Below are 20,140 nucleotides of genomic sequence, written 5' to 3'. Positions count from 1 at the left end.
AAACGCAGTGAGGTTATTAGTACTTCACCTGAATCTGAGCCCAGAATACAGATAGCTGTACACAGTAAGTTGTTATTTTAGATGTATCAGAAAAAATTACATGCTGTTAGGTAATTAAAGGTGATGCGATGTTAAGAAAGGATTTTAGATTGTCATTTTACTCCCCTTACTAAAGAACAAAATATTTTAACTATTTTACTGAGTATTTTTGTAATTTGATCTGGCATTCCTCTCTAGCTCCTAAATCTCTTTGAAACAGGAATTGCTGTGCCGGAGCAAATCTTTGCTCCATCTTATCCAGTAGTCCAGCTCCAACCAGGAACCAGAGCTATATGATTAAGAGGAAGGCATGGGGAGCTGCCAACTTAGGGATGATTTGCCTTCTATGAACTTCTTAGTGGAGTTAATAATTAACTTAAAATCTAAACTGTGACTTTTGAACACTTTTTAACATTATTTAATTAAAGCTCAGATGCTCCCGTTCTCCACACGTAGTTGCGATAGCTCTCTAAATGTTGGCAAAATAGAAATTTTGCAAGGAGCAGGGCACCTGAAGTTCTAATGAAATACAAACAGCAAATTGTGAACCACAACTATGTATTATTCTGGATTGTAAAATAGAGCTGAGAATGATATTTACTTTGCCTTACTGTGGCTTAGGCAAACAGTACTATCTCTGGTATGAGACAAGCAAATAAAATGTGGTATATTTTATTAGTCAGTATTTTTTTAATTTAATTATGTTAGAAGTCAGTGAGATTAATTAATATGTATTTTTGTAAGAATATACACAGGCGACTTGATAGATTTTCCAAAGAAAATCCATTATTGGAGACTAAATACTCATGCATAAATCTGGAACACACTTCTCTTCCTTCTTATGGTGTACAAGAGTAGAGGAGGGATCTAAAAATGACTAATTAATTGTAATATGTTGCACCTAACTAAATTTATGTTTCTGCCACTCAGTAAGAAAAAAAAAATCTATTTTGGTGATACAATATAAACTAGATCTTTAAAAATGGTTATGTAATAACTCACAATAAGGGATTAGAAAGAAAGCAAAAGATTGGGTATGTATTGAAATTCTGATTTTCCATATTTCTGGGGAACATGTATATCCAAACTTCCATTTTTACTATTGTCACTAAAGCTAGTAAAGTTAACTTCCATCTTGATTTTTCATTTGAAGAAATGGTCAGTAAGGGCTGAAATCCATTTTTTTTGGTACATTATTCTTGTTTTTAGCATAGTGCATGGGTTTAATCTTATAAAATTTAGAAGTGCCTATGAAACTGCTACCAGATAGCATTTATTTCTAAGAGTTAATTTTCTTTTCAATGAAAAAAGAAGAGTGCTTGTTTGTGCGTGTGAGCCTGTGCATGCGTGCGTGAACCTCTTTGCATTTATGGAGCAGATTTATTTTGTACACCCTTATTGGTCACTGCTGTTGGAAAATATTTTTTTTCTGAATTTGAGCCTTATAAGACTGTCAATGGAAGGGTTACTTTTCATTTTTAAGTAAATCTGCAAGGAAAGTACCTTTCAGTTATGTACCTACCCTCCAGTTATGTTTCAAATTTTGTAATACTCTTTGTAACTGTTCATTGAAATAAGGAAATCCTTACTTAGTATGATTTGTTTGTTGTGCCTACAAATTGGTTAGATTTTAAATTTTATAGAAAAAAGCTTGTAATCTGCAGGCAGTATTTCTGATGACAAACCAGTTTTTCTTATACTATCACAAGTAAATGAATTAAAAAGGGGCAAGCCACACCAAAGACCTGTAAGCGTGAAAACAGCTCCGGATACATTCTGTGCAATTTTATTCTAATTCAACTTGCATAATTTTCTCATAGTTTCCTGACCAATTAGTTACTTTGGCTGGTATAGTCAATACAGCATTTTGATTTGCTATTTTGGGTTTGTTTTGAAACAGAAATTGCTACCTGATGAAGTAGAAGTTTTATTGCGAAATTTATACCATAAATAGAGACATAATAATGCACTTCTGGGTGGGTGGCAGCAATGGTAAGAGCAATTCTCTTCATCACCTGTGAAGAGAAAAGATCAAGTGTTCATAAACAGAAATGTTCCCATCCCTTCCAAATCTCCTGGTACATGCAGAGGAGTACCTTAGAAGGTGAAAGGATTCCTCCCTTTTATTTCTAACCCCATCAACAGATGAGGGTTCACAAAGGTCATCTGCTGTTAGAAGCACACTTTTTTTTGTTCTGCTAAAGTCTGTAAAGTGTTTTGTAAAGATTCTGCCACCATATCATCACCGTATTGCTACCAGAAATTGGGTAGTATCACATCTCTGTGACGCATTCACTCTGATACAAATGCCTGCTGGGCTAGCAAATTTCTAAGGCACATGGGCGGGTGAGCTGGCTGTGTTTTCATTTTTTTTTATTTAGGGACTTGACGAATTTTCATTCTTTACTCATCTCCAACGGAGACCAACTTTTCTGTTAAATGCATTGAGAGTAAGAGTTTAAAAGAATTACAGAATAATTTGGAAGTGTTTACTTGAGATTTACAGAATATAATAGCTAGTACAGATAGAAGGACTTAAAATGCCAGCTCTGAGATTAGTATGAACGAAACCACCAATGTTGTGACTGGTAATTGTTTTGAGACATGGTGCTCAACACCTTTAATGCCAGTATTCTGACTAGCTTTCCACTGACATTGCTTGAGAAGCATTAGTGATAATATATCAGACACAAGTGAGACTTTACCAAGGATATTGTGTGTATTTCCCATAACTGCTTTGAAGCAGAGAAGTGGCAGGTAAGGAGGAAATGAAGGAGGTTGGAAGAATGGAGAGCAAGACCAGTTTCATGTTTCACTGATAGTGATGTTTTTTTTTCTAAATGGAAATACCTTGCCATATTTATAGTATGAACCATAATGAAGTATATCTACCTAAGAACTAGAGTTATTTGCTGTCCATCTTTTGTTTAAGAAGGTTAACTTCAGCAACCAGAAATAAAGGTGTGGGCGTCAACTTTTTGGACAAAGTTTATGTTCTGTGAAGTGGAGCTGAAATCAAGTGTTGTCACAAAGGGAAAACAGACTGAAAAAAACCTCTGTGCTTCTGTGGGCTGGATACTTGGAAGGTGTCCTTAACTGTCTGCTTACTATGTCTGAATGCTTCCCTCAGAAAGTAACTGGCAATCCAAGCAAAATCATGAGAGAATATTTTAACTTATTTCCCTATGTAAAAATTGGTAATTCCCTCATATGAAATACCCTGTAGCAGTGTATTTTTCTGGAATTTGCTGAAACTTTCCCATTAGAGAAGTGGCTTTTTGCATGTTTTCTTAAATTAAATTTCAAATTCCCAATTTCAGTAAAGTTACCATCATCTAAGTGAGGAAATGCTTATCAAGCAATGAAGTCCTAATAATCTTATACTCCACAGTATAGCTGACTGGAAGAGTGATCCTTTGATGTGCTCTCTGTAGTGTTAAGAAAACTTCTTCATCTGGTTGAGCATCCAAAATTTCACTTTCTAAGAATAATCATAAGAACTGTTTGTCTCTTGGTTTTGTTGGGTATCAATGCATCCTCTAGTGATGCAGAATGTGACGGTTCAGTGGAGGTATTTTAGCAACACTGGACTGCCCTTAAGAGCTGGACTGTTGGGAGGCACAACTACAGTGTGATAAAAATAAGACTACCTGGATAACATGAAAATTAATCAAAACAAAGGAATCTTCCAAGTTCAGAGCTACATAATTTCAGAGTAGACACTGCTAGAAGAAAATCTGTTTTTCATTTGGTAATGCAAGCAGAGATAATAGTTTGTCCATCCTTGTAGTAGTTCTGTGATACAACATGGGATTTCATACACGTCAGTGTAGTAATTAGTACAGATAGAGCAGATAATAAATCCGGAATAAAATGTACTGATGGGTGGAGACTTTTGAGAGAAGGGAGGTTGTTTTTTTTTCTATCTCAGGAAAGCTATTGCTTCCTTCCGTAAAGAAGGAAGCTCGGGAAAATAATATTGCTATATTTTACAAGGGTCTTAACAAACTTTATTTCTAGCAGTCTGGGTTTTTTTTCCGAATTATTATTCATTGAATGAGTCTCAATTATAAAAAAATGACAAGAAAGCATGTTTCTTTTAACTTTCAGCCTCTGAGTTTATTTTAATATTAGTCATTAAATAAGTATACTTAGAAAATTTTTTGATAAGAAAGCTGATTGTTGGACAAGTTCAGTAGACTGATTTTATCTAAAATGCAATAAATCATTCTTTTTATTAGAGTGGATGTATAACTTGGAGATTAGTAAGGAATACTGGATGTCAGGGAAGATACTGGTTAAGAGGAAGGCATAAGCTGGTTTTCTTAAAACAACAGTCAAAGAGTGCTGCCTGGTTGAATTTCTGAGACAAAAACCAGTCAGATTTTGTTAATATTTTAAAGAGAAACTGTGCATGTGCTGCTAGAATATGCTGATGATAGTGGTTTGGAAAGCATATCACTTCCAGGTGATAGAGGGGAGGACTGATGAACTCAGGGACCAGAGTAATAGAACTTGGATAAAATGTGGTAATGCAGATTGCAAGATCTTTCCTTTCAGAATGACTAATGAAGATTTCCAGATGCAGTCTGGGAGATCTGTCATCTAGAAGGAATGCAGGAGGAAGACAATGGGTATAATAAAAATCACACAATGAATATATGCTGTTTATAAGGTCTGGCCAAGGAAAAGGCAAATGCTATCCTGGATGTATCAGGGAAGGTTTTTCCTTGGGCAGCTAAGAAAATGCTAAGATAATTGAAAGAGGCGCAACTGACAGCTCATCTGGAATACTGGTGCCTCAACCTTCAGGAAAATGAGTGCTGGATGTTTGTGTGAATAGAAACCTTGAAGAAAGATTTATTGTCTGATTTGATCAGCCTATAAATATGAACGTTGAACAGGGATATGATTGTTGTGCAAAAATGCAATGGGAGTAGATGTCAAAAAAGCAAAAGTGTTTTTGAAGCTGAAGGGCAATGTTATCAGGAACTGTGGCATAAGATCAAATGGGTATAAATTAGTAATGAGTAAACTTCGTCTAGAAATTATAATGAAATTTCTAAGTGTCAAAACAGAGAGATAGTTATCTTAAACCTCTCAAGGAATGTAACATACTAGAGATGAAACAGCCCAGTTTTTCTTCCATTGTCTAGCATAATATTGTCACTGTCTTCATGGGATTTCCTTTCTGATGCTCTTTATGGTTTTTGTTGGTTTGTAGTTTTTTGTTTTGCTTACCACTTCCTGTTCAACCAAATAAGGTACTACAAGATCTTAAATTTTCTAATTGTAGATTCGGAAAATTGTCTTAGATATTAGAATTAACAAAAGTCTTACTGTTGAACAGTTGCCCTACATGTTTAGTTTATCCTTCTCTAATTCACTTGTTTCTTCACAGTGTTGTAGAAGAGCATTTCCAAAGCGTTTGTTTGCACTGGGTATTCAACTCTGCAGAAACACATAGATCTAACATATGAGCTTCTTTACCTACAGATACCTCCATTTTGTTATCTTGTCTGCACACCTTGCAGATCTTTTCTTTAACATTAGACTGCATACCCTTGAGAAACTACTTTCCACAACCTAGGAGAAGTGTAGTGGACCTTTCTGCATCCTCACCCATTGACCTCATCTTCCTGCTCAGTGTTACCTCAATAACAGTGTCTTCCCTGTCTGGTTTGTTATTTTGCACCAAGCAGTACATAGAGTTTGCTTTGCATAATTGCAGTGTTCTGTGAGAGCTACAATGCAGCTACACAAAAAGAAGAATGAAGGGAGACAGTAGGAAGGATTTTTCCTTTAAAGCAATAAAATAAAATAAAAATCTGTAGTCCGGCAGCTAGGACAGTAATAGACAGCAACAGGATCATAGCTCTAAACCTTGCAACCCAAAGCAAAGAACACCCCGCTGAAAGCAGCAGGAGCTCCTCATGCACCTACCTGTTTCTGCAGAAGGAGGAGGGAAATGAACAAGGATGAAGAATAATATTAAAAACAAAGAAAAAGGCTTGATTATTTTTGTAAGAGGAACTCTTTGTTCTGGTAATGACACTTAATTCTTTGAAACTATTGAGTGAATGTAAGCATGCTCTCTTTTATTTACTGTTGCCGTCTAGCTGAGGAATTCAGTACCCTTAATAGAAACATAATTCAGTTCCAGTAACTCATCTTCCAGGAGATTTCCTAATAAGGGCTAGTATTTTCAAACAAAGTCCGACTGCTCTTCTGAGTTTGTGTTACATGTAGTTCTTTTCCTTTTTCCTGAAATACAAATTTTGAATTTGACTCCTACTAGATCATTGTTTGACTCAGAATGAAAAGTATTCTTTTCTGTTTATTTGCTCTTTCTCCCTACATTTTTAACAGAGATTTTACTGCAGTCATTTAACTCCATTAATTGTACTTTGGGCTATTTTCAGTATAAAAGTAGCATGGGCTTTAGAAGTATTTATTACATTCCAAAAGTACGATATTGTACTTTTGTAAGCTATGGCGTACATGTATTGTAGAATTATAATTTCAGAATATATTCAATGTATTTAATAAAAAGTAGCTTTACAGTTTTGTTTCTGTTCTATTTATTTATGGAATGTTTTATAGAAAGACTTGATGATAGTTCTTGTATTTAACAGAGGATTGTTTAAAGAGAATTATTTGCTTTTTCAGCTGATTTATACTATGTTCACAACTTTGTGCAAGTATAAATGCTGGATTGAAATAGTATCAAAATTATGACAGAGAAAAGAAATATAGTAATGCCAAAGTATTGTCGATAGGGGGAAAAAAAAGTCTAGTATCCTCAGGTTAAACATTTCTAAATAAATGCCTATCTCCAAAAGAGTATCATCCTTAAATTTTATTACTCCTCATGTACTTCTTGCCCAATCAGGTGCACAATCTGTGGCTTTCTGGAATTTGTGGGATTTTGTAGAAAGGTGTAGAGTACCTACTGTCATCCATAGGAAAAATCCTCTCACTCTGTGGCACAGGAATGATTTCCTATCTCACAAAAACATAAAGCCCCCTTTGCATAGAATCAAATTATCTTGCTTATTTGTGATAGACCTTTGGTTAGTCTTGTTTATTTCAAAACAGTCCTACTCCAATCTAGAATAAACTTTGATTTTTATTTGAATGAAATGACTTGTTCAGCATGAAACAGCTCAGTTTTTAGGCATTGATATGGGATCTCAGGCTGGCTGCACTAGAAACAGATGGATCTGCCACATTTTCTTCGCAGTGCTTTTTCCAAGAGTCTAGGTGAAGTCTGGGCAGAGCTGAGCGGTCACATACAATCCCCTACGCAAATGGTGCTCAAGACTGTTAATGTTACCAGCTTTTATTGAATGTCAGAGTTTCTCACGCTGTGGCCTTTTCCCTGATCCTTTCATTAAATGCAAAGCAGAGCTCTAGAAAGAAGATCAAAATATATAGTAGAAAGAGAAATCTTGAAATCTAGTCAGGGTATTATAGTATTTCTTTCAAACCATTTATGGTTTTATTTTGCTCATGTAACTGAAAAGTATGCAATAACTTAAAATATTGTAAAACTACTCTTAATTCCTTTCTACAAACACACAACGGAAATTTTCTTTGCAATCTTCTTTTACAGATCATCTCTAGTATTTTTCTTGCTTGCTTGTAGCTTCAGTGCAGCTTCAGTCAAGGACAAAGTAGGGCTTTGCATCTAAATATTGGCAGAACATCTTTATTTGATTCCAGGACAGGATTTCTAATATAAGTATCGTATCTCTCAAGCCATTAGGGGCAAGAAATTAGTTAATTCTGGATATCTTAGAAAATATATATTTTTTAATCTTATCATTAATTTCATTTGATGAAAAGATATTAGTGAGTTGAGTTTTTTTTTTAAAAAAGCACATTTAGCTGAATGCAAAGAATCATTAGATTCAGAGATTTTGTTTTAATCTTTCTAGCACTTTTACATGAATGTGAATGTGAGAGTGAGCTTTGAGGGATTTTTCAGTATTTTTTTGGCTGAGAATAGAACAGTTATCAACAAAATCCAAATGAAAACCAGGAAATGCAACCTAAAACAAAACAAAGCACCAAAAGGTGTTTGAAGGGATTTTCAAGGGTAATATCACTTGCTGCTTTTACTGTAAAATCTGTGTAGATATCTGTACCTTCTGAAGTACAGAGGAATCACAGATAATAACCTTAGACATACTGAATTTAAAATCACAAGGAATGAAATATGAACTCAGTAAAATTATTATTTTTAAAAGTTTGTAGGATTTTTTGACAATATTTTTTTTTGCCAAGTTATTGCATGAAAAATGACTTTGAGTAGTAGAACTTATGTACAATTTGAAAGGACACAACGGATTCTGTGTATTTCCTTAAGTATGAATTCAGATGAATTAAGTTTTACAAGACATCGCCAACAACATCATGTAGAGCAGATACTGATCCACTAAACATTTTAGTGTTGCTGTATCTCCTTTTTTTTCCCACTGAAACAAAAATTAGTTGAATAATTTCAGCTAGAGAACTGTGCAGAGCACACCTGAGGTGCAGTGTTAAAAGCAGCGCCCTCCATTACTATTTGCAGACCATGAAGGAAGTTTGAGTTCAGCTGGCTGAGACCCAGTTGACAGCAGCACTGCATGACATGAAGAGACAGATGATGAACAAAGACCATTTCTGGCCTTGTTCCCACATGTGCATCAGTCTGTTGTAGTGTCTGCTAGCCAGGGCTATTGGCCAGTCCAATGTTGACTCAGTTTCCAAGAAGAGAAGGAGCAGCAGTGTAGTATAAACAGTGTGACAAAGGAATTTGATCTCTGTATAATATTTATTGCTGGAGTCCTCTCCATCCTTTAGATGGCATATAAATTAAATTAACATAAGTAATGACCACTTTGGCAAATCTTTAAATAGAACAAAGAAGAGATGAAAATGAGCACATCATATTACTTGCTAGTCCAGAACTCCTTTATGTGCATGTTGCTTCTTGCCATCCCATCTGATACACACAGAGGAAAAAAAAAAAAAAAAAAAAAAGGATAGGGGCATCTAATGAAACTGTGCTTCTTCAGGAGAAAGCTCAGCTCTTCCGTGGCATTGGCTGCCCTGCTTGCTGGAGAACACTTGGTCGTCATGTATAGACTCTGCTCATGAGTAGCAGTATTTATCATGGGAGATGACCAATCTCTGCACAAACGAATGACTTCCATTATAACACACCACATGTGATTTCTTTTTAAGGAAAATTAGTGAGAATTTAACAGAAGATTAGGTTTAAATATGCATTGTTATTTTAACACTAACAGTTTAATCTTTTCCTTTGTACATGCACTGGTATTTCAAGTGTTTCAACTAAACTTGCAGAAATTTTTAGCCAATCTTTTTTACTAACCTGCTACATTTTCTTGAAATTGCCAAGGGGAGACAAATTATGCACAAAAAGAAAGACTAGCAAGTTAGTTATCTCTAAGTCATTAATATGTTTTCAGAGTGCAAATACTTTTAGCAACTGTGGTAAATATTGACAATTTCAGCATTTTGAATGTTGTGCTACCTTTTTTTGTTGTTGTTTGATGCATATAATTTTTAGTAAATTGTGGTCATGTAACTTCCTAGGGGAACCAGCACTGTAAAATGTTGATGTTTACATCTATATTGATTTCTATTACAAAGCTACATGCTACCTATATGAGTTATTTGGTATAAGATACTCTTAATAAGACATGTAATTTGCAGCATGGAAGCTGAATTACCATTTCCCATTTTACAGACCACAGTATAGTCATTTGCTTAGACTTTGGTGAATAGTTTATGTTGCCTCTCTGTGCCCTCTGGTTTCTGTTGGAAGATTAACTCTTGAACTTGCAGTTCAATTTAGTAAGATTTGACAACCTGTTGAGATTTTCAGACTGAATTCTACAAATATTTAACTGCAGTGTCATAAACTTAAGACATTCAAATAACTGAAAGAATAAAATGTTTTTTTTTTTCAATGATCTGTTATGTGTTTACCCTCATAAGTTACCTGAGAGTTGCTTTGAAATTATTCAGTGTTTACAAAAGTCCTTGATGCTCACAGACAAGCACTCCTTTGTAGTTTATTTTATTCACCCATATTGACTTTTTTTCATCTGGCAAAAAAAAGAAAAAAGAAAAAAAAAACTGATTCTGGTGCCTGACAGATTTAAAAGCACTGCTTTAACAGAAATCTTAGAAATAAAGTGTCTTTTTATTTTGAGCAATTGTAAATGTCTGGCAAGCCCAGTAGAAGTTCCCTATTAGGAAGTATGACACCTCAGAGTCGCTCACTCATTTCTGTTGGTTTATAAATTAAGAAAAATGCAGGATATTGTGTTACTGACAAAGAAAAGCAAGACAGAAGTGTCTATATGAGAAAATGATGTGCCTCTTCACACTGTTGGTACAGAGAAGAAATCTGCTTTGCTCTCCTTTGTCTGCATCCTCTCCAGTTTCTTCATGGCTTACAGCTCCTGAGCACATTCAGACAGTAAGTACAATGGGGAGACTAGTACTAAGCCTAGAGGAAGCCGTTGTCTTTATGCCCTCACTTTCATGATTTGTGAAACACAGAAGTTTTGTGGTTAGGTAAGATAGAGTCAATGCCCAAAACGGTTCCCTGACTTCTGTTTTTGAAGTTACTTTGAATTAGCACTATCAGTGTGAAACACTACTGAAAGATTTTTATGCATAGGCTTCTGTGTCTTTAGGGTAAAAAAACAATTTATTTGTACTGTTCTCTCTGATCTCAGGACAGAAATTGTCAGACTAGCAAGTTATCTTAAAATGCAAATAGATTCTCTGTTTACAAAGCAGGTTAAAATACCTGCACATCTCTTCCAGGGAGAAATCTTAGGGCTGCTGTTTTGATTAGTTTTGCTTTCACATGGCTCTTGATAGCTTTATTTATAGCTCTGCTCTGCCATTTGATTAGATTTGATGGTGCAAAGTGTTCTCTCTCAGAGCGTGGCCAAACTGAAACACTGAATTAAGTATAGATGTGACCTCGGATTTATAGATAAAAGTAAATCAGTTTTGCCCATCACTCTCCCTTTGAAAATTATCCCACTATCTTTTTTTCCTCCTGCCCAAGAATCTCTTCTAGAGTTCATGGTCGGGGCAGGGTAGGAGGATATCTTTGACAGGATCCATCTGCTTGATTCAGTAAGGACTCTGAAGTTACTAAAATGTTAATGCTAGAAATGTTTGAGGGACATTAAAAAACAAACTCCTCAGTAAATGCCTTGTATAGTTCACTGCCTTGTTGAAATGTAGTATTTATTGATAGGAAATGAATGATTAAGCAGTAAAAATTTTGAAAGATTCGGTTGTCTTTAGCTTAGAGGCATGCCTTCTTAAGAACCAAGTTCTTCTACCTGCATAGAGGCACTCAACAGCACTGTGAAGTGGTTGCTTAAGACAGGTGACATGCAAGACCCAGTTGATCTAGGAACCAAACTCTTTCCCTCTTCTCCGTAATGGCTTTTGTGAGCCACAACCGTATCCAGAATTGATGCAACAGAATTGAGTTGCAATTATATTGCATTTATTTCTCCTTCAATCTGAAAAAATTTATAGCTCTGGCAATAGCCTTATATCACAGCAAGAAGAGAGCAACTGTCTCTAGTTTATGTTGGAACAGTCAACCTTGCACTAACTTGTGCAGTTAGTGTAGAACTAGGTCTATACTTAGCTCTGAACAGATAAACCATTGTCATTAACTAGGGAATTCAGGAGAAAAAGTTTTGGAAAAAGTGACATGGAATGAGGTGGGTTTGAGTGGTGGACTACAGTTTTGGTTTAACTGTACTACATAGTTGTAAATAGTTTTATTTATTTTTTTTCATGTGATATTCATATGCTCCATTTCAGAGTACAGTCCTATATGGGAGTTTGTTGAGATCCCCAAATTCCCCTTTCAGCCAAGGTTCATGCTCTCCCAGTGTCCCTCACAGTAGTTTCTTTTCCAAAGTTGGCACCTGACCAAAATGCTAGACCTACTAAATTGTCTTACATTCATTTTGGAGCATACGTTTTTAAACATCTGACCACTTTCCCCAAATATTCAAAAGAGTGATTTTTTCGAATACCTCTAGATTGCAAGAGGGTACCACTTAAAGCTTTCTGATTTGGTCAGGAGATCGGGGCAGAGAGGAGGGGGATACTCTGAAGAAGGCTAAAAGTTCCTAGGCAGTCCTTGTCATTATGACCCAGAAACAAGTCTTCTGCAAATGCTGGTGACTGAATATTTGATGTTGTGCATTGTTTCACAGACATAGTATCATTCTGTTGTAGGTGGCAGCTATTTTCATTGCTTTACTTGCCGTAGTTTAAACCAAACCAAACAAACAAGCAAAGTCAGAATGAGTGCATGTTAATTAGCATGTATTAATAACCCTTCAGTAGTACCAGCAAGCCACTAGCACTGATCTAAGATGGCTTTATCTCTCTTCCTTTTCTTTGGCCCAACCAGCTGAGTGCTGGCTAGAGATGTTTTTATAAGGGCACGATGTTGAATGCATTAAATAATGCGTAGGGTAGAGTTGCTAATTATTTAGCCTCAATTTTCTCTACTTGTCATTATTAAAGGTCATTTAGGAAATCTTTCCAAATGCAGATGACCTGGTGAAGGCTCACTGAAGCCTGTGCACTCCAATCTAATTATTTTAAGTACAAAATCCTAGTATTGCTCCTCTTTGTTAAGCTACTTTATCAATGACACTGAAAATTATCAGGACTTTATTCAGCAGCGTTGAAGTTCAAAGTCCAAAGTTCTGTCATTTATCAACTTTCATAAGGTAGTAAACCTTCCTTCTAAAATAATGTGTTTTACCATTTTACTACATTTCAGAACAATTGGTCAACTAGTATATAACCAAGATAGGGATTGTGTTTTTGTGTGTTTTATTGACTCTGGGAGTAAAATCTGGGGCTGTATCTAGAAAAGCTTGAGTACAGAACTTCTAGACAAATCTAATTCCATCTGCCGTTTATCTCATCAAGGAATCCCATGTGTTTGTGTCTCTCTGGTCATGCTTTTTCAGTACATCTGTGTACTGTGTAGTACAGCCTGTACTTCAGGAGCTGGAGCTGGATTGTGGCCTGGAGAGCAGGAGTCCTGCTAATGATGAGTCAGGCACCATCCTTTGAGGAAGCAGACCAAGTACTGTAAGCACAGAGTGGGATTAATCTGAGCAAGTGTAGGTGTCTACAAAGTAGCTGTTGCTTTACTTCAGGCTTTATTTCTAGGCAGTGGAGAGAAATGTGCATTTCTGTACATTCTGTACAGTAGCCTAAAATGTCTCTTTCTCTCTATAGGCTCTAAGGGAGTCTGGAATGGTCAGTAGACTTATAACGTTCAGCAAGATGCATCCTACTTACCTTGATTGCATCCCCCTTTCTTTCTGCTCTTCCCTTGGTTCCTCTCAGAGGCCTAAATAGCAGTGGCATCTACTGCCACAGGCCTTGACTCTCCTGTAGCTGAATGCTCTAAGGTTTCTTCTCGCCCTGCTTGCACAGAGCAGAGTTGCCTGGATAGAAGAGTTCTTAAGCAATGATCTAGATGCTGAGCTCTGTAATATTAGACACTTCTCTCTTCTGGCTTGGCCTGCAATAAGCAAACTGCAGCAGTGTCATACTCGATCTTTGTCTTGCTGTTTGATGGCAGAGTTCAAGTTACACATTCAAGAGTCTATTGGGCACTCTGCTAATGAAATGACCTTTTTTTTAAAAAGAAAAATGATGGTAGATGGTAGATGTAATATGATGGTTGATGGTATGTAATATGATGGTTGATGGTAGATGTAATACCAGAGATTTCTAAGTCACTGTGTGAGTGCTAATCAGGAGTTAGGTGTCTCTGTGTGTCTATTACATATCTTTTCATCTACTGTTTGCATGATATATTTATAGATAGTATCAACCTTTGAAGAAAAGTACCACCATTAGAAGCCCTTAAGAAGGCTTTAGGAAGTTAGAGGAGGCAGATTTTTGTCTGATGGTCCTCTTACATGTCTTTTCTGATAAGCAAATGGCATCATCAAAACTAGTGCTATGTAATTAATGTGAATAATTCCAGTCAAACTGAAGATTGAATAGCTCTGTAGATGGAAGCAATATAGTGAATTGTAAATTTATTGTAACTCTTATTAAGAAATAGTGTCAGTGCCACTGTCATGTCAGTCAAGCAGAATATGTAATAGCACTGTCCTTTGATATCTTGTTTATGATGAAAAGGTAAATACGTTCACTATTCTTAAAGGCTGGATAATACTTTTCTATTTAGTCTTTGAGTGTCAATAGGAGAACACTGCAAAATGTACTGTTCTGGTTCATCTGGTTCTGCTATGTGTTTGGTGCTGGGTTAAAGGAGAAGTAAATATAACTATATTAGTTTTGCTGGAGGAAGAACCTTTGTACATGTTATTGCTTTTATTCATACCATAATTTTTTACTATAATTTTAATATTACGTTTCACATATTATTGCAAATAATCTGTTGCTGATAGAGCAAAATTACTTTGGTGACTTGGATTTTAGTTGAAGTTGAGGAAGAGAAACAATGAAGCAAATCAAACATCTAGTTGGAGCAATGGTTAATTCCAAAAGGAAGGCTGATGGGGTTGTAGTGACAGATAAGATATTGGTTATCTTCTACCCCATCACTACAATATTGGCAGTATTTATCACAGAAGCAGTATGCAGTGGAGAAGTACGCTCATTAGTGTTTTTTAGAACAACTGAGCATGAAATGAAGTAGTGAAATTGAGAAGTGAACCTTGTTGCCCTGCATCAGAGCATGTCTTTTTCACTCACAGACCATTGTTCTTCCAACAGGCATGCTGCTCAGTGTGTTACATTCACAGGTGGCTTCTCTTTATGTGTCAAAAGTTATCTTGGATGGTGATATATGCTAATTTTTAAGAAATCAATTGCTCTTGAGAGCTTGATTCTGAAAAATGCTATTGATTTCAGGGCTTAAACATTTGGAAACTTGATAAGACTGTTCTGTAGAATAAATGGGTGGCCTTTTCAGTTTGTTTTTTTCTGATTACTGTCCAAAGTTTTCTATCCTGTTCCGACATGCAGTAGCAGTACACCAATAATTTTGCACTCCCAACTGGAGCAAGATCTGCCATGGATACTCTGTAAACATGAACTTAGTTTTGTAGTGCAATTTATTTTATGTGCTCTTCATTTATGTTCTGACGTTTATAGTTCCTCAGACTTCCTTAATATCTGTGATGGTTTTTGTTCTTTGTGGTGTTGGCAGCCATAGACCTCAAAGGATTTTATGAAGGAATGGTAACTGCCATTGTGCCATTTTACTGAGGAGCAAACTCAGGGGATGGAAGTGACCCACTGGAGGTCTGCAGAGGAGTCAAGCCTTCCTCAAAACTTCTGGCTGTAACTACCAAATTAAAAATATTTGTAATTGTTTAAAGTGCATACAAGTACATTGTAAGAGATGTAGTAATCTCACTGGAATTATGCCACATGCCTGGAAATCAAAGAAGCTGGAGTGCCTGCAGATTGTCCATTTTTGTGTGTGACCAGGTGTGCATGTCTTTAATCTTTAGAAGTGGGATATTGGTCTAAGCAAAGGTTACATGGGACCCTAACTGTCCATACATTAGAGCTTATCTAAATATTACATGTATTTTAAATATGCTTAATAATGTTTGCAGTTTGAACTGGGGCAGTTTTTCAAGTTTCAGGCATATTATACTGGAATGGAATTTTTTGGGGAAGTTGACTTTGGTCACTTTCATCACTGTTGAAATGGTCACATTACAATCATGTTTGTAGTTTTATTTAAATATGATTCATTATGTGTCCAAATGAGAGTGAGGTCTAGTCCTATGCATGTTTCACAAGGAATAGTCTCATGGAGATTTATGCAAGATGAACTTGGACCTTGGTGAAAGTTGCTTTTGTGAATAAAGACATAAGAAAAATCTTTCTTCCAGATATAGAAGAGTCAATAGGAACATGCACTTTGGATTTGTTTTGAATTACTCATGCTTTCATGTTTATTTTGATATAGTCAATGGACCTATGTAGACCAAAGTTCTTCTGAAGATGACAGAACTATTTATGGAAAAGTTAATGCCTTTGAAACACTTTTGTTCTTCATTGTACATCTTTGTTTCCCAGCTTGGCATTCTCTCATGAGAGAAAAAGATCATTGGATAATGGTATCTCATCTAGGGTTAGAAAAACTAATTTTGCTTAAAAATTTATGTGGATGAAAGGAGGAATAATTTTGAGAATTTTTCTGCCCATACCTTGGAAGGTCTTGACTTGAGAAGAATAGCTTCCTCTAGGATGTACTTTTTTTCTTAAAATATTAAATACATATATTTAAAGCTGGGGGAAAAAAAAGGAGCTATATGTATTCTGCTGAAAACCTATGCAATCAGACACAATGTATGAAAGAATTATAAAGTAAAATAATTTTTAGCAGCTCTCCTAACAAAATTGGATGTTTCCGTCAGAATATATTGTAATCGTAGAGACAGGTTGTGTTTTTGATCTTATGTTTTGACCAATGTGATTTTCATTCATATTATGTATAGCAGTCTTTTTGTCTATGCGCTTATTGTGTTTAAACCTTATTTTGCCAATGTGTTACCTGCTTAGAATTTACCTGTCTTATTTTTGCATGCAATTTAACTGGCCATCGCTGTTCTTATAACAATTTTGCATAGGCTTATACTCAATGACAGCTAACCTCTCACAGTGTGAACACACTCAAAAAGAAGCACTCTCATTAATGATGAGATTAATCCTGAGCAGCAAATAGAGCGTTATGTGTCATTCCAAGAAAAAAATACTATCTGAATTCATTTGTATAATATACAGATAATAAGAGATTAGTGCATCTGTTCCAAAAAGCCTGACCTTCAAACCATTAGCTCTGCAAGATTCAAGCACTATAGTATAATCCTGCTATGAAAGGCAAGTTTGTTTTACTTTTTTATTTTATGATCTTCATCCATGAGCTAATATGTATATTGAAATCTATGGAAAGATGTATTGCTACTTGGCTTGATTTAATCTATGCTAACATAGAGACAAAATTTACTCTAAAAGGCAAGTTTTTTTTAACCAATATTAAACCTCTGTTTAACCAATGATAAGCCTAGGACCATGACAATAAAGTTTGTTGATTTTATTTTCACTTTGTGTCATGTACTCTAGGGATCATCGTTCTATATGCTATCTGCATGTAAATTCAGACTTGAAATCTGGGGTTCGAACTCACTATTTTAGATTTTCTTGTTTGTTTTTATGATGTGGATTTTAAAGTTTCCCTTCATACAGAGTTGTTTAATTTTCTGCTACCCTTTTTCCTTTTATTTGGTGCTGAATTTCATATGCAATTTTTGTTTTTCACTTCATTATTTTAAGATCGTTTTAATCACTTCATCTGGGATAAGCTTGACAATGCTCTCTATATCAGAAAAGTAAGAACATTTAAATCTTAGTCTCTGCTTTTGTATAATGTAGAGAAAAAAACTGCTGTTAAGTAATTTGAAGGTATTGGAATTGACTTCATATTGTACTGTAATGCCAATTCTTAATAGCATATGTGGAATAATATTTGTAGGTATTATGTTATTTCAAGAAATGTGTATTTGATCATTGAACTTGCTAAAATGCCTGCATGATTGCATTAAAAAAATAATTGTAGTGCAAGTAGTTCTGTGATTCAGTTGGTGTAAAGTTTTGGAAGAGTTTTCACTTCATAAATAACTAAAGGTTTTGGGAGGGTGTTCCTTTTTTTTTCTATAAAGGAAGACAGTATTAGCACTATTTCATTTACTTTTTCCTGCTCACCCTGCCTTGTGTTTGCAAGAGCTTTAACATTCAGTAAATACTTGCAGACTGCTTATATTTGTTGGCTTTAATTCAGATAGTCACAAACATTCATTTATAATCTCTGACATTCTCTTTCATGGTTATATTTTTATTTGCTTTGTAACATGTTGGTAACAGATGAATTACACAAGCCAACTATCTTGTAGTGAAAATTTAGCAAAATTTAGCAGAAAACAGCACAACCCTTCTGCTTGTATTAGTGCACTTCTTGACTTCCATTAGTATCTTTCCATCGACTGTTGTCTCTTCTCCCTTGCCTTTGATAATGGAAACCGGTTCCTCAATAAGTTTGCAACCCAATAAGGAGAGCTGAGTGGACTGAGAAATGGGCAGCTATGTGGAGCTGTGAAAGTAACCTGAATTCATTTTTAATGGCAATGGTAATGGAACAGATGTTACAAAAAATCCTGCAATCTCAAAATTCTCCCTCCCTTGCACAGTAGTAAAAGCAATACTGACATTGTGGCAAGGTTTTTTTTATGCTGTTGTCTGTATATAGTGCAGTTGAGCCTTTCCATTTTGTCAGTAGTTTTCTTCTGTGCATGTTTGCTGGAAGACACAGGATAGCAATACTGGATGCAAACCTTACTATTTCTTAGCAGGGTTATTCCGGAGCGTTCATTTGGGAACTTTGGCTGAACGATCTGTCTCTAAACTGAGTCTCTGTGTACAGTTGTCCACTTCCAATAATATAAACACAAGGGGAACAATTATATCTTGCAGTTATGCAGTGTTTATCTAGCACAGATCCACTGCCCAAGTCTGTAGGTGTTTTTATATACTGGCTGTTGTAAGTAATGTAAAATTGTTTTGTGGCCATTACCTGGGTCAGCCTCAGATATGAAGAGGAGGTCTTTACATCGCCACAACTTAGCTTGCTTGGGACCTTCCATTGACACATTTCAAACAGTGCTCAAAGGCAATACAAAATAAATTGAAAAACAGTCTAAATCTTATCGTAGGTGCCTTGACTGAAGGAGAGCATTGCTCTGCTTTTTGGTAGTTGAAACTTTAGAATGGTCACTGATGATGATAGAAGTGATTTGCAAACAGTGTTGATCCAGACGAGCAGATCAAACAGCTAGTAAGAAATAGAAGAAATTATTTTTCCTGGGACTAGGAGGAAAGGCTGTAACCAAAATGGGGCTTTCTGGGAACATGTGGCATGAAAGCCTTTCCTCCCTGGGTTTTTATTTAAACCTCAGTTTCTCCCAGGCTTACTGGCTTCAAGCAGAAAACATCCTGCATACTTGATGCGAGTGAAGCACTTTGTATAAATCTGCTGGACATTAATACTGCAAATGACAGCCTGGGCTTGGGGTCCCTGCCATGCACATGCAGAAGGCATGTCTCAGAAGGGTGACATGCACACGTTAGCATTAGCAGCAATAGCATTGCATTCCTGTAGTACTACTGTATGAACATTGCATTGTTCTGACCTCTGGAAAGTGACTTTTTACGGAGCAAGAACATACAGATTGCTTTAACTGTTGCACTGTGTCGGAAATCTGTACCTATGCAAAGGAAATATGTTTCTGCTGGGGTGTGGCATGAGATGTACTGCATCCCTACAGAGGATTTTGCAGCTGTTAGGCACCTGTACAGTACCTGCAATCATAAGCCATGATAAATGTTTATTAGCTGAAATACACTATATAATTCTTTTCTCATTAATCATTTTACAACAATTTAAATCATCAGAATTTTACCATAAAAAGTGCCTGAAATTGAACCAGGGGAGATTTAGATTAGATATCAGGAAGAATTTCTTCAGGGAAAGAGTGGTCAAGCGTTGGAACAGGTTGCCCAGGGAAGTGGGGCAGTCCCATCCCTGGCTGTGTTTAAGAGATATGTGGATGTGGCACTTAGGGACATGGTTTAGCAGTGGACTTGTAGGGTGAAGTGGATGGTTGGACTTGATGGTCTTAAAGGTCTTTTTCAACCTAAATGATGCTAGGATTCTATGACAACTTTACATCAACATCCACTAGAGAGAAATTTACTGCATTCATGTTTTTTGGGTTTTTTTTTTTGCCCATTGTTATTCTTTTTGAAGTAGCCTTTCTTAATTTTGTTTTGTTCTTGTTTTTTTTGTTTTTGTTTGTTTTTTTTCTGCAGGGTCATTTTCTTTTCTTTTTCCCTTATCTTTAATCATCCCAATATTGTGATTCATTATGTACAGTAGATTGGATATCTTCCTCTTTCT

General features: G+C 35.9%; 1 protein-coding gene across 25 annotated transcripts in view; it reads left to right on the top strand.

Moving 5' to 3' along the window:
* The window catches only part of RIMS1 (regulating synaptic membrane exocytosis 1), a 363,013-nt gene that overhangs the window by 323,037 nt on the left and 19,836 nt on the right, over positions 1–20,140 (top strand). The window lies entirely within an intron of this gene.

Source organism: Numida meleagris, chromosome 3 (genome assembly GCF_002078875.1).
Source record: "Numida meleagris isolate 19003 breed g44 Domestic line chromosome 3, NumMel1.0, whole genome shotgun sequence".
NCBI lineage: Eukaryota > Metazoa > Chordata > Aves > Galliformes > Numididae > Numida > Numida meleagris.
This window is presented reverse-complemented; position numbering and strand designations above follow the sequence as displayed.